We start from the raw sequence: 16,393 nt of genomic DNA on the forward strand, positions 1-16,393 counted from the left end.
GTTTACCAGGGAATTTCACCGCACCTGCTCTCCACATTATTTTCACCTCATATTTATTCAGGTATATCTTTCCTTGTGGATGTCACCCCTCTGTAGCAGGGTAAAGCCCTGCTGCCTTTCTGTATTTACTCCTGGATTTCTTTCTCTAAACCTTCTATACATGTAGCAGAACAAATGGAAAGAAGCTGTCTTTACATTTTTATCTCTTTTGTTTCACAGTCCTCTTCTTTGTTTTCCTACGTCTGGTTGCTTGCTTTTTTTTTTTTTTTTCTTTCTGTGCACCAGTAGGACGCAGCATCAGCCCAGTAACTCACCTCCCCTTCAATAAAACATGGTGTTAATTGGATTAATTACAAGCATTTTCAAGTGGTATTGCGTAATGATTCATGCATAATGAATTTTAAGGCCTCATGAAAGACATCCCCTCCACTCACAGGCACACACACATATTCATCACACTGTTTGTTTATTGATTGTATAGTTGTGGTTGTGTGTGCATGTGCAGGCAGGTGCTGTAGACTCAAATCTTGGATGTAAATTAGTGGCAATGTGCAGTGAGGATCATAGAGACACACTGCTGTCTGTATTATTCCTCTTATATTCCTATAATATTTCTATGATCATTTAGACATGAATAGAGATATACTTTTTAGTGTAGGTTTAGGAACATTTCCCCTAAAACCACCAACTGATTATGCATGTAGGTATGAAAACAGCAGATATGGGTTAAAATATGACATTTAGACTAGCAATGTACACACACACACACACACACACACACACACACACAGTGTCTGTCCCCCACACCACAGAGATCTCTTCACAAATACAGTTGAGATAGTGAGCTGTGATTATGGATAATGTGGTGAGACACCAACATAACGCAGCGTGCCATCACAGACAAAATTAATCTTTAAAGCACAGCATAATTACATTTAGGCACAATTCCCTAATCAGAGAGCATAATTACTTCTGAGGGAATTAAGGCAGTTGTTATACAGTATTCCTGCCACAGTCTCCCTTAATACTCTGAACATTTGTTGGTCTGTCGTTGGGATTCAATTAAATTCAAACATGGAATCAAATGACTAAAGACAGGCTAATGTTCCTCTCAGAGTGCCTGCATATTAGCTTTATCTTGTAGCTGAATCATGCCTATCCTAATAATGTGGAGCCCTGAAAAAGGTGTTTCTACAGGGCATCTAACCTGTAATGAAAGGACGGCAGATAGATATCAGGCTGGGAAAAAAGGTTAATGAAAATATAACCAGGCTCTGACCATATTACCACCATGAAGAGAAAACGGTGAAAAATCCCATCGAGCTTTTAATGTATACGAAGCAAATACCATTCCATGCTGTTCAAGCATTCTGTTACCGGTGTTCTCATGTTCACATGTGCAACTGTCAAGATCAAGAAGTTAGCTTTAAAATATCACTTCAGACCCATTTCCTTGCTACATATACAGAATCATTTATTCTGTTCTCCTCTTCAGCCTGAGCATGAATGGACCTCAGCGTAAATTGATGATTATGAAAAGTAACCCTGTCTCTCTCACCCCAGGTTAACCGCCTTCCCTTGCGTAATGAATGCCTGAGTGACGCTACTTAATTCTCAGGTTAATGACAGGAATCACCACTGTGCAGTGGAGATAGCTTTTTATTATAATGTATCCAAATATCCTAGCCCAATATGGCAGATTTTCCTCCCTACAGTCATTTGGAGGTAACCAGGACTGTAATACTTTTACACGTGATGTAAAAAGTGGCTTGAGACATAAGCAGTCAGCATAAGTCAGAAACAGTCTTTTTCAGTGTTACTTGTCCGCATCTGGTAACATACTAACTAGATTATAAACTAATTGTTAAGGCTTGGTGTATCGGAGAAACAGTAATAAGATGAACTAATAGCGTTTGCAATCACAATTAGCAACATGAAGCAATCAGCATCAGCAGTAACTTTAATTTAATAACATGGTTTAAAACGATGGTGGCGGTGATGCATTTCATCTTTCATTTCAATTGGTTTTCTAAATAGCAGCCACTGGTCAGGAAAGAAGAGCCAAATAAATTTCTCAATTCATTCCTACTGATTGCAGGAAACGTTCCTGATGGATTTTGGGAGCAGTTACATTTCAATCACACACTGCTGTATTAGCTTTTTCATACATTAACTTGTTGAAATTCTCCCTTAAGCGAAACGTGATGTTCTGGGTTACATTTTAACATTAGCACGTATTTAACATTCCCCACAGGTTACATGATAGAAGGCTTGTCTGCTAAATATTAGATCCTCACAATTTGCAAACCTTCCTTAGAGCCAACTTTGTTCCATTATTTCCATTATTTAGCCCTTAGTCTGTGTTTTTTTGTGTCTTTGAACAGTTGTGGCCAGCTGACAATGACCTTCCCAAGTAGAAACTTGTGTTAACTCTTGAACCAGATTAAATCAACCTTGGTTATTTTTCTGCATTAATTCTAGATCATCTCTCTCTCTCTCTCTCTCTCTCTCTCTCTCTCTCTCTCTCTCTCCCCATCCCCCCATCTCTCTCTCCTCTGCCAACTATATCTCGGCAGCATTTGCATTAACTTTCATACCATATGAAGATAAATGTATTTCTCTTGTACTAGACTGCTTTCACAACACTCATGTGTTGTATAAAAATATGGATAATGGGTGCATCCCCATGCACTTTATATAGATGAACCATTCAGTGTCTACATAGATTTCTGAATTATGAACAACAGGCCTGAAGGGCCCCACTACTGTGCATTACAACCACTGGGATGTTGAGATATAAAGTGAGTGTGCATCTGCCTGATCGCTCCATTAACAGTGTACGCAAACTCCCTTAATTATGGTATTAAGTCTACATTCTGTTGAGGTTACCACTTAACCTGAGCTTTCTTTTCAGTCCTCCCTCGCTGTTATGCCTCCTCTTTGTGTCGTCTTCTTCTTCTTCTTCTTCTTTTTTTATCCCTGCTGAGTCTCACTAATGACAGACACACAATCCAGCTTTTTGTGTTTTTTTTCTCCCCAACTCCCTTCCCTCTTCATCTTTTCTTCCCTTCCCCTCCTCTATCCTGCCTGCCACTTTATGAATCTTCCTCTTTTCCCCAATCTGCTTCCACCTGTTTCATTCCTCAATCCGTTTTTATGACATTTACCCCAATCATACTTCACACATATGCATACAGTTGTCTAGTGATAATGATAATAGCTGACACCTGAGATTGTCATAATTATTGCCACTACACTGTGGTAGAATTGACTTTCTGCTCCATTACCTTCATCGCAATACATGGGAACCTATATCTCTCTGTAGCTATACATCTCCAGGCATGCCAGGCTCCACTGCTCTCTTATATAGAGGCGACAAGTCTGCCATGTGTAATTGCTTCGTTAGCTATCTGCGACATCTTCAATGACTTCAGAGAGGAAAAATGGCATCAGACCCACTTTAGAACCAGCACAATGAAAAAGGGGTTGTGGCAAAGCGGGGATGAAAGAAGGAGGATGATGAGGGAATGGAGAAAGACTGATACACTGCTTGATTAAGGAAAAGGGGACAGAGAAGAGAGAAGAGAAAGGTAAAATGAAACAGGCAGAGGAGGCAGAGAGACCGCTAGAAAGGAGATAGATGACCTAATCCTTATAGATCCCGCACACAAGATAGGACAGGTCATGATTGAGTCACAATCATTACACTCTTACTCTCTCACACATGCTCATGCTCTCTTGTCTCTCTCACATTGGCGCATATTCTCCATCTTTTGGAAGAGAGACAGAAAGATTATCCCTCTTTACAAGAATCAATGGCCTTGCAAACTGCAGTGCTCTTAGATTGAGGTCACCTTCAATTATCATCTCCACTCTCATCTGACAGACGTATGTGGTAAATTACGCTAAGTGAATTCAGAGTCGTGGCACCGTGGAAGCCCCCGGGCAGTCCTGTCATCATGCAAGAAACATTTCCTCCATTACATGTTTTGAACGATTGAAAGACATTTTTTTAATGTGATGGCTTAATGTGACCACCAACTCAAACACACATAATAGCTGTGGTTCATTCAGGAATGTGCAAAAGCCCAATCACACACACACTCACACACACACTTGCATAAATCTTCTGGCATGTTTGGAAATGCTAAGCCAACCCTTTTGGCTTTGTATGACAATTAATGTCAGTCTGCATGACCGTCAATACCTAAAACTGGGTTTGTGCTTTCCACTAAGCACATACACATGCATGGGGAGAGGATTTGCTATCACACATCATCCATTTCAACTGAGGTCCAAACAGAGTTAATTATTGTTAACAGAGTATCTTTCATAAGGCTAAGCCGTAGTGACACTGTTTGATTCCCTTTTCATGAAATGACACAGAGAGTAGATTTTTCACAGACTTATGAATTAACCTATCAATGGCCTTGCAAGTTTGCAATGATACAGTTGTGGTTGGACCTGATCACAGATAACAATGGAAAGGCCTACCTGAAGGCAGCACCCACCTGCTGGTGGGACTAAGGAGCTGAGAGTGGACTAGTAGTGGTTAAGAATAAGCAGGGAGGGACCTACACCCTCCCTCTATATCAGTGGGTCCTCGCTGGAGAGGTGAACAGCTTCCTGATCCTTGATATCCACACCACCGAGGGCCTGACCTGTGTGCTGCATACTGACTCAGTGCTGAGAAAGGCAGGGCTGGGACTGTTTCATCTCAGACACATGAAGAGAATCCAACTATCTCCTCAAATACTGAGAGAAATACTGAGAAATTTCTGCTCCTGCACCATCAAGAATGTCCTGACAGGAAATAGCACTGCCTGGTATGGACATAGCACTGAACAGGACCAGAAGGCTCTGTAGGCAAAAATGGTTCATTCGGCTGAACATACAATAGGCAGTGCCCATCCCTGCCTAAAGGATATACCTACACCAGGCGCTGCAAGAATAAGACTAGGAGAATCATTACGCACATTTCTGGGTTATGTGATTGCACCTTATATGCTTACGTGTGACAGTTTGATTGATAATTGATTAATGTGGATTGGGATCAGGAACAAAATCTTAGACAGGCTTCTCCGTACTTTGTCTCCTGGTGTCAAGAGTAGTCATAAATTTTTGTGAGCACCTGTCCCAGAAGGAGATAAATCTTTCATTTTACTTGTTTCAGCTCTGTTGAGTCGGCAGGACACAACTGCTTTTTTAATATCTGTTCATTTTTTTATGGTTAGTCATAGAACGATATGAGGTTTGTTTTGTATTTTTTTTTTCAAACAGCATTTCATTGACATTGTAGTTTATGAGAGCAATGTCCATGTCAGAACAGGCTCAACATGTTCAATGAATGGCATGTATGTTTGCTGTTTTGCCTTGTTGGAGACGGCACCATTTCTTATCCAACACAGTACAAGACGTGTGGATAGCAGCTTCTTACCGTTTTTTGTTCCTTCTCAAACACTCACCTGTTATTTGCTTACAGACTAATATCCTGTTGCTGGTCTCTGTTCAGATGTTACTTTCATCTGCTCATCATTCAGGAGTGCATCAGCTGTTTACATCAAACGTGTCATAGGTTGGAAGCCCACACTAATGTTTAAATTGTCATACCTAATGTCTGCAGCCATGCTAGTGGCTGTGTGAGTCTGTCAGCACAGGAGTGCTTTGATGCTATCATGCCCACAATGACAATGTTAGCATGCAATTACACTGCATGTTCACCATCTAAGTTTAGAATGCTAGCATGCTAACATTAGCTGATTAGCACAAAACAGAATTTACTGCTGAGGTTGATGGGAAAGTTATTAATTTTTTAGGTATTTGCAGATAAATGGAGGAATTGGACAAATACAAAATTAGACTTGATTCCATGTCTTCATTTAGTAGCTGTGAAGACATTTAACTAAATCCAGATGTGCCAACCTCATGGGGGTACTGGAGGAAAAGTGGATGAGGATGACCAGAGTCTCTAGGGTGCATCCTCTGGGAACCATTAATGACTACACACAATGTTTTGCAAATCCTTCAGGTAGATGTTGAAATGTTTCATGAGATAAGTGAAAGATTTGACCTGCTGGTAGTGCCAGATGAAAAGTCAGAAGACAATGAAAGGTGATGGGATTCATTCTGTGAGCATCATGAATGTGTGGTCAAAGTTTCATGACAATCTATCCAGTAATTGTTGAGAAATTTCAGTCTGAACCAAATGGTGGACTGACCAACCGACCAACCAACCAACCAACCAACATCATTATCCCTAAAGCAATGCGGCTATCATGGCTAAAAATGACTTCTGATATGAGCCAGAAATGACACACAAATGTGTGCATCAGTGTATCTGGAGCAGTGATTTTGGTCAGTGTACACAAATAGTAGCATTAGTCTCATATAGTTTAAAGAAAAAGTCTCTAAACAGTCTACAAACTTCTTAAACTGTTGAACAATGAAACTGTTATAAATAAGACTTGAAGGCTGGATCAAGATTTCTGATAATATCTAATATGCCACGGTTGCTAACAAGGAAATGGGCATAATAAGGTGTTTAATAAATTGAGATTTTCTACGCACAGCATGTAGCTTGTGTACAGTGGCCTCTCATGCATGCTCTAATCATGGAGGAGAATAGTGAGGAGGCAGCTCTAAAGGGCAAGTAAGCCAACGCTATTTTAGGGAGGTTAGATGAGGGGCATCACCACTGGAACTGATTATTACAATTATGTAACTCAGTCCTGCAGGGTGAGATAGAGAGGATGATGTGAAAAGAGAGGGAGGTAAGAGAGGAGGTACTGATGAGTCACAAAGAACAAAGGCAGAAAGAGAGATGGGCATTATGTGAGTCAGAAAAATGAGACACAGATAGTAAGTTCAACGTGAAGTAAAGTAAAATAAATAAATCAGAGGGAAAGAGAAGGAAAATGTGGGTGAAAACACTCAAAGAGTGAAGAAGCGGAAAGATAGTGACAAAGAAAAAATATCTCCAAGGGGAAAGATCCCTATTTCCCTTCAATTTTCCATCCTATTAGGTAGATTTGCATGTATATTTATTCAGCGTGTCTCCCCCACCTTCAGTGCAGGTGGGAGATTGCGGAAAGAATGGAGGGAGCAGGAAGTGGGAGAAGAGGAGATGCAGAAAAAGTTGTATAGGTGAAAGAAAGATGGGGAAAGGGAAAAGAAACAGGAGGGAGGAACAGAGGAGCAGAGAGGGAGGGAAGAGACGACGTCATTGATTTGTCCTGCTTCACAGATTTTTTCCCCTCCACTTCCCTCCCTCTCAGTTGTCTCACCTGATAGGAGTGTTCGTGCGTGCCTGTGTGCGTGTGTGTGTGTGTGTCTGTGTGCGTGCATGTGTCTCCCTCCGTACATACACAGAGAATCAGAGTCTCTTTGTCCTTTTCCTCCATTTATCTTTTCTCCGTTATATCTACCTCTCATACTGAATTATCCTTGCATTTTATGCCAAGCATAGCCTAATACCATCATATGGTGTATCCAGAGGAAGGATAAGAAGAACAGTTTAATCTCTAATTTATTTTTATATCTATGTATTGATGAGTCTCCGTGTTAACTCTGTTCTGAGACATTCCCATGATTATGTATGTTTAAGGTGAGTCTAGGTGGTGTTGAGGTGAGGCAAACAAAGAAAGAACAACACAGCTCAATGCTGACATGTTGAGAACCTCTCAGTCAAGGTTGACTTGATCCTAAACATGCATTAAGCTTCAACATCATTTGAACAAATTATCACCATTTGCCACCACTGAAAACAATTCAATTCAATTCAATTTTATTTGTATAGCGCCAAATCACAACACTTTCCATAGAGAGCTGGTACAGACCAAGCTCAGAAGGCTTTGAGGGTGAGAATAAGTCCCGGTCCAAATAACATTGGTAGTTGACTTCTTAGGAACTGTGCAGAACCGAATCTGACATATTTTCTTTGATCTTCATGTAGTCATTTTAGCTCCATCCAGTTCTGTGTCTCTGGCAGGATTCAGTCCATGTACCTGTGTCCAATATTAAATCACCAAATCACTCAATGACTCTAGGCCGGCGGCACTTAGTGTAGTTGTTCTGAAAACTCTTGAGAAGATTAGAAAAACAGAGCCTTTGGGTGCAAGTCAGACAACATTGGATCCACTCCAATTTTCTTACAAGGCACACAGGGATGTTGAGGATGCCACAGGCACCCCACTTAATGTGGTCCTGGATCACCAAAACATTCTGTACTATTGCTTTTTAATGACTTCTCTTTTTAACTTAGCTTTTAACTTTATCCAACCTCACATTTTAGTGGATGAACTCAGCAGCATCTACAACATTGACCCTGCATTAATTTGTTAGTTGACTGACTTTGTGACTGAAAGATTTTAAAAGGTGAAAGTCAGTTGTCAGTCACCACTTTTATTTGAATCATATACAAATGAGTGTTAGTGTCACTATGAGGGCAGGCATCTCATCAAGCTCATGGATGATGTGTTGCTGCTCACCAATGATGAAACTGACCATAGTCTACTGGTAGATGAATGTTGTGACTGGTACAAACACTCCTTCTTGGACATAACTGTGTCTGAAACAAAGGAAATGATCACTGGCTTTCTGAAGAAGCCTCCTACCACTCTTCCTGCTATTAATGATGGCAAGGCTGTTGAAGTTGCTCAATGGTAGAAGTATCTGGGGAGGATAATGGATGATGAGTCAACTCAGCCAAATAGTGATGTTGTTTGTACAAAGGCCCATCAGCACATATACTTTCATTCTAAGCTCAGAAATTTTAATGTGGATACCACCTTTCTGAGAATGTTGGATTGAATCTGTTTTTCTGTGTTTCTTTTTGCTGGGTTGGGTCACTTACCTTGAAAAACAGGAATAGCTTAGACGGAACTGTTAGAATGTGCTGGAAAATTGCAGGCACAAATCTAAATGACCCCTCCCAGGTGTGCAAAGTCAGAGCTTCAAAGACAGCCCTGTCAATCCTTGCCAGTCACCCTTTGCACAGTGACTTCAGGTTGTTTCCATCTGGTCACAGATACAATCTGCCAAGATGCAGGACCAGCAGATTTAAGAACTCATTGCTCCCTACTGCTATTGGTCTTTTGAATAACCTTCAATTAAATACAACCAGGCCACAATGTTGCAGCCATCAAAAGAACAAGTACTTCTACATTCACTGCAGCACTGAGCTGCAGTGTTTCCTGCTTGCTATAGAAAGCCTTCATTAATTTTATTTGGAACCCCTGCCATCTAAGAAGACATCCTTTATTCGTCACAATCAACACAACATGCAGAGTTAGGTGGGGAAACTGCACACACCATGCATATGTGAAATTCTTTCTCCTCTTTTGACCCATCCTTGGTCAGTCCTTCCTCCGCGGCAGACCAGGAGCGGTGGGCTGCCAGCTGACAGTTCCTTTGTCGTTACCATTGGTCAGGGGGTGATCTTCTTGCATGTTTTTAGTGGGGGTATTTTTATGGAGGATAGCCCAGGTGAACACGGGGAGAACATGCAAACTCCTAACAACTGAGTATACGCTAGTAAAGCCATTTTCAGAACAAAGATAATGCAGCAGCGAAGGTTTAATGTGCAGTGACTAAGCCTGTCATACATAATTATGCTTTCTTTGTGTAGTTCGATGAAAAGATTGATATTAATTTCATCCCTCTGTTTTCAATGCAAAAATAACATTCAACTTAGCTTAGCACAAACAATGGAAGTACAGAGGAGCAGCTTGTGTAGCTCAGGCACTTTCAACAAATTCTGCATTAATGCACGCAGACAAACAACAGCAGTTAGCTTACCTATCGGGGCTAACAACAGCTCGTCCCACTGAAAGCAGGCGGCGTCTCATTAGTCTCATACTGAAGTTGCTGACTTTTCATGTCGTAAACACTCAGAGCAAAACCCAGTTGAATGCTTGGTTGTGGCAGCGAGATTGTTTTTGTTTTGACTGCATTTTCCCCTGCTTTGTCATGGACCAATCTTGCTACTGAAGTCACAGAGATTAAATTGATATTGATCTTCTCATTTAACTCCCAGTCAGACAGAAAACAAGCATATTTCCCAAAATGCTGACGTCTCCTTTTAAGGCTTCAGTTTCTCAGTCTTATCTTTTATCCTGTCCTTCTCTGAAGTGTGGCTTGGGCAGGAGTGCTAAATAGCTATTCTTACAACCTTTGCAACAACAGCTTTTACCTCTGTGAACTCATGAATACTTGAGTATTTGCAGGCTTCTTCCGCGGCTTGATTGATGTCAACGATTTGTTTTAGCTGGAAGGTCGTGTCAATCATGAGTGAACACACATGCACTGACCAGCAAGTTATATTCTGGATGACCACAGCGCAGTGGACACCGGACACTAATTGAAGCTGACAAACTGCCTCCGGTGTCCTTGGATCAGCTAAGTGTGGCAGTGCGTGCAAATTTTTGCTGTGTGTGTCTGTCGGTATATGTGAGAGAGAAGAGAGATATCAAAAAGCCTAGAGAGAGACGGAGAGAAGAGGGAAGCAAGTTAGAGAGAAATAAAGGAAGCAAAGAAGTGAAGCAGACAAATATGAAAATGCAGAGGAGTGGGAGACAGCAGTTTTAACTATTACCTGCTGTCACACAAACCCCATTGGGAAATTCATTGTGGTGCCAAACAAAAACACCCGTTGTGTAAACAGTATGGGTAACACCAAACACTAGCCCGGCAGCCACTCGTCTGCTTCTCTGTTTGTTGAGACAAGCCAGAAGAAGTTTTATTCCCCAGATGCTCCACTGTCAATCCTGTCTCATGTCTCAGCCAAGACAGATTCTGTGCAGTGACATAAGGAAGCCGAGCCTAAGCACGCAGATTTTTAAGAAAATGCTGCCACGGTATAGGGGCACGCATTTTATAAGGTGCTGTTGGGTATTACCATTCAAACAATCCGGGAGTCAATGCGGTGTAACTGCTTCCAGGGTCTCGTGGAAAGAAAGAAAGCAGGAATGAAAGAAGGAACGGATAAAAGAGTAGCAGTGCGTCTGTTTTCATTCGGCTGCCTACCTATTTCTGGGATAGGCACAGCTGTCTGTGTAAACCCGGTGCCTGAAAAGAGAAGCATACTGAACAGTGCTGAAGAAGTCAGCATTACGAATCTCTGATGCCAGCCACCTTCACCCACCCTGACCCTGTTGATTTGCTCCTCCACTGTCCTGCGGTGAAGTATGGGATGTCCCTGTCTGCATTTTAACAGGAACAGGCCCTTTCTTGAAACCATAAAGTATTAAGAGAATCGTTGAGCCACGTAGACAGAAAAACAGCCATACATCTCCAATTTTGTTTAGAATTTTGTTGATGACTTGTGGACCCAGTCAGACCACGGCGTACAAACACTGTTGACATTCAGGCCGGGAGAAGAAATCCGCCCAAGCTCTCCGTCTCTGGGATGTCGTGTTATTAATACAACATTACTTTGGGTTATGTTGAGAGAAAAATAAGACAGGCGTTTCTGGGAGGACGGGAGAATAAAGATTCGGGGAGATAAAAAGAAAGTGGTGGGGGCTTGGTCTGACTGCTGTGTGAAATGCTGGGAGGAGAGGAGGAGGGATGCAGGGAGGGAGGAGAAAAAAATAAGGAGCAGTCATGTTGCAGCCCTCAAGCTAATGTTTTTATTTAAGCCAAGTCGGAGAGATGTATGGATGGATGAGTAAGGATGAGGAGTGATGGATGGACAGAGGGGAAAAAAGAGGAATAGGGAAATGAGGTGGGCTGTCAGTCCTCAGGTTAATCTTTGCTACGTTCTGAGGGGATGGATTGATGGATGAATAGATTGACAGGAGCAGGGATGTGAAGGAGAGATAAGGGGGAGGCCTAATTGCCTGTGACCCAGTTGTAAACACAGCACTACTAAGGTGGCAGCAGAGAATGAGGGAGGGATCAGTGGGAGAAGAAATGAGGGAGAGAGAGCAGTGGTATCTGACACCAAGGTTGTGTCCTCATGTTAAACACACCACGGCTTTGTGAATAGGGGCAAACAACCAGCCTGCAGAAAGGAGAGGGGAACTCAGCCGAAACTATGAGGGAGGAAAGGAGCATTTTCAGGGCCAGAGGTTTTGGGCAAGGATTACAGAACAACAGAAAAAGAACGAGGTTAAGTGAGGTGAATGATAAAATTGGTTCAGGACAGAATGGTGAGTGTTATATGGCACAGAAGCAGGCCAGAACACATGTTAATGCGAATGCTCAAGCAAGGAAAAAGGGAAAAAAGAGGTTTGGTGAATCATAGTGCTTTTCAGGGATTTGGTATTGTGTCTATGTAGGAAAAGGACACTGCCAGGCCAAAGCTAGAAATATTTACACTGCCCTGCAACTGAAGACTACTAATGAGATAGACAGGCAGACAAACAGGTTGAGGTGTAGACAAAAACGATGTGCAGGTAGAGAGACAGAGAAAGGGACAAAGAGAGATATTGGAACAATGAGTCAAATAAGGCAGAGGAGCTGCGAGGGTCAAGTAAAACAATATTAAGGGAGGATTCCTTGTGTCGGCACTGATGAGACTGAAAATAAGATACTCAAATCAGACAAACTACAGCTTCATGATATTAAATTGATTGACATTAAATCTTCCAGAGACCAGCAAATTGGCAAGGTTGTGAGGAAATAAAGAGGCACAGTGAGAAATTGAGCTGTGTAAAGAGAATCTGCAGTGGACTGGACAGGTGTCTTCACTCAGGAATGAGTGAATAGCATTAGGTGACATTACCTTACTTCCCCATGAAATTGGCAAATTTCCCATAACTTCCCTCCTTTTCTTCGAGCTAAATCTGTGCAGACTCTTTGACAGGTATTCCCGACGGCACCGGCAGAAGCTGCTGCAATGATGGAACTGATGAAGGAGCTGTGTAAATTGATGGGACCCATCTCAGTCTCACACGGTGTCGGTTTCAACATCCTGTCCTTAGCTCTGTTACATTACCAGGCACGTAATCCTCCTGTCGAAAATGAGCAAGCAAGAGGTTTTAGTCACCTATTCATCAGTAAAACCCTGCCTTCTCACCACAGGAAAGGCTTGACTTGGAACTCAAGAAAATGCTTCACAGTATTTCTGTCCATGTGTTAGGTACTGTATATAAATATAAACACCATTGTACAAACAGTATTGTTTTGAAAAATTGTCATAATGCTAAAAATGTAAAGTCAGCAAGAATTCAAAAGCGCACTCTTGAGACACTCAAGTGCAGTAAAGAAAGGGTTAGAGAAGCAAAGAGTAGCTGCCTGACCTCAGTTCTTAGGTGTAATCCTGCCTCTAGAGGCCAATCATGGCCCCTTCACTCTTCCACTGAATAATCAGTAAATATTGGCCCAAAGCTATTCAGAACACCAGCCAATTATTCCCCTCATAATTACCAAGCCCTCATTTTCCTTTTTTTTTTTTTTTATCACACATGCACTTACCATAATAAAAGTTCCCCGGGCAGCAGTTAACCCCCAAAGAGCCACTTTAGTAAGAAAATATAAGTAAGGAAACACCCATAGTGTTATGGTCCAAGATATGGTACACAGCATGCATCTACCGCTCATTAAAGCTGCAGCATGACCTTAAACAAGGGCTTACTGTAGGCACAATTGTCTGCATAAACATATATAACTGGGTACTAGTCCTTGGTACTTTTCCTTGCCCTCTGCCCAGTGTATCCTGGGATAACATGCAGTCGATATGACCCTTAAAAAGATCAATAGATTAAACGTTACTGAGTGCATGCATCTATTTATCAAAATGTGCAGTTACTCCAGTCTGTTGCTGCAACACCTTGTCCTTAAAATACAATCTGCGTACTGTTCCACTGCTGGGTATTACTCACTTTATTTCAAAATGTCTCCTAAATATACATTCACATATTTGTGTTCAATTTGAAAAATAAGGAAATTAATCTCTCTTCATTTTTTAATGGCCTTTTTAATTTGCTGCCCCTGGTTTCTCTCCCTCGTTCCCTGACACACTCACACCGCAGCCTATCTCAGTCTATCAGGGGACTCGATACCAAACAATCATCGCATCATGGAATAATCTTGCAGTGAATCACCACATGCCTACAGTAGATTTTCTCATAGACTTAATAAGCATAGGCAAGAAGGATTTGTACATTCCTCTGTGTGTGTGTGTGTGTGTGTGTGTGTGTGTGTGTGTGTGTGTGTGTGTGTGTGTGTGTGTGTGTGTGTGTGTGTGTGTGTGTGTGTGTGTGTGTGTGTGTGTGTGCGTGCGTGCGTGCGTGTGTGCGTGCTACACATAGTAAAGTGATTACAGTAGGGGGAACAGATTTGCATTGGTTTGATATGCCATCTATCTTTCCTTCCTCTTCTTCCACCTCCTCTCAGCCCTCCCTCTCTCATTTCATTTCCTCTCCTCTCATCTCCTCTCTTGTCATCTCATTCTGTGCCTCGCTTTCTCCCTCGTTCTGCCTTCTTCGACTTTGCAGCAGGCCCTGTTAGGACCAACTCAAACTCACTGAATTATATTAAAGGTGTGACTATCAATACTATGCCCATAGCCTGTGTATCTCTGTCTAAATCCTCCAGCCTCAGACCACATCCACACTAATGCTTGTGTGGTAATTCTTTTTTCTGTTTATCCTATTCTGCATTTAGGCTTAAATTCACAACAAGTCAGCATACTCCACTCCTGAAATTTTGCTCCTCATAAAATCTGTCCTAAGTGGACACCTGAAAAGCCTCAGGTTGTAGTGTGAAGGATGAAAACTAAGGTCTTTGAAAATAGAGACGTATTATCAGGAGCCTGTCAGCATTTTGCACATGTGGCCTAAGTATTTTAATGCAGCAGTTAGACCTGGAGTGGCCATTTCGAGAACTGTGAGTATTTCTACTGGCCTGGCAGTGGAAATACTCCCAGTGTCAGTGTGAAAAATCCTAAATGAAATGGGTAAATGAAAGAGAAAACAACACAGGGCAGCTGCAGTCCCTCAGAACTGTAGACCATGCTTTTAACCTGATGGTATGATTTCTGTCTGTCATCACACACAACTGGTCACAAGAGAAAGAGAAAAAGCAGAGCTGGGAGGGAGTGCATGAAAAGGAGAAAAGCCTGCGAGGAAAGTGCTGCTCAATTCTGTAAAATTACAGATATCTTCACAAGCAAGGGGCGTGGCTGGTTTTTAAAAAAGAAAAAACACACTAGCAGGGCTGTCCTCAGCACGTCATATCACAACTACCTTTGCCGGGTTGATTCTGATGCTGAATCATGCTATGTACGAAAGCAGGTGATGTGTGTGCATGGCTGTAATCTTGACCTGCATAGAGCAGATGAAAGAGCTCTGATGAAAGTCCAAGTACAAACATGCACAAAAATGATGCATGGTTTAAATATTTATTCCTGTTAATTGGGGAAGTGCAATTGACTAACTCTTGAACTGAAGACAGTTGGCTATTTTTAAGAAATGTGAATGTATTTTATTTTTGAAAACTTTTTTTGAAAAGTGAAAGACATGTTACTGGCATAAACCGTAAACAGAAAAAACATTTCAACAAAACGCTCACAGTATACACAGTCAGTTTTGAATGGAGTGAATGTGGTGATGGGCCTAAATTATTGACCTGTTCCAGCCATCAAAGCAGAAATGTTAAGAAGACAACTGTCTGGCACCTCTGACTTTCACTTATTTTGTGCACTATTATTGCTAATTATTCAGTAGCGCTTCAGCCGAGGAACTACAGTTTGTAAGGGTTGATCAAATTATTAATGTTAACATCTTTACTTATTTCATTAATAATTCATTAAATTCATGCTCCTGTTGTATGTGTAGGGGAAACGTGAAGTTACTTTGGACAAAAATGCCAATGAAGTGAAAGATCACACAGTCAGGCCTGAAAAAAAAAAAAAAAAGTAAAAATAGTCTTTCAGTTCAAGCACTTTGCCTGATGATGTGTGGGTAAAAAAGTTCCGACAGGTAAACTCACATAAATCCTGCAACCTAAAAAAGAAAGTCGGAAGTTGGGGGAAGGGGGGGGGGGCACACGAAACAGTCACAATTAATTCTTGACTATTCCTTATCTGGCTAGGCTTAACAGCGCATGCACATACACACACATACCAAAGGAATGCATCACCATTAATAATTTAAACTGTTGATCTTGCACTGTTTCTGCTAGTGACCATTTTAAATGGAACTGCATAGAACAAAGCACAGTAACACAGTCACTGTGATCCACTCGGCAGACGGAGTCTGTAGAAAATGATCTTGGACACAGTCTAGAAGTGATGGATGTTTAGTGAGGAACCTGACCCACTAAACCTGGATTTTTGGGTCCAGAATTGATTTCCATCTTTCTTTATTTTCTTCATTGTCATGTTTTTAGCTGTTTGTTGTCCCATTAGAAACCAAGTACTATTAATATTATCTCTGTCTTTTTAATCAAG

General features: G+C 41.5%; 1 protein-coding gene across 4 annotated transcripts in view; it reads left to right on the top strand.

The window, feature by feature from the left end:
- Positions 1–16,393, top strand: part of grid2 (glutamate receptor, ionotropic, delta 2) — a 478,994-nt gene that overhangs the window by 336,036 nt on the left and 126,565 nt on the right. The window lies entirely within an intron of this gene.

The sequence above is a fragment of the Chaetodon trifascialis genome, chromosome 6, assembly GCF_039877785.1.
Source record: "Chaetodon trifascialis isolate fChaTrf1 chromosome 6, fChaTrf1.hap1, whole genome shotgun sequence".
Classification (NCBI taxonomy): domain Eukaryota; kingdom Metazoa; phylum Chordata; class Actinopteri; order Chaetodontiformes; family Chaetodontidae; genus Chaetodon; species Chaetodon trifascialis.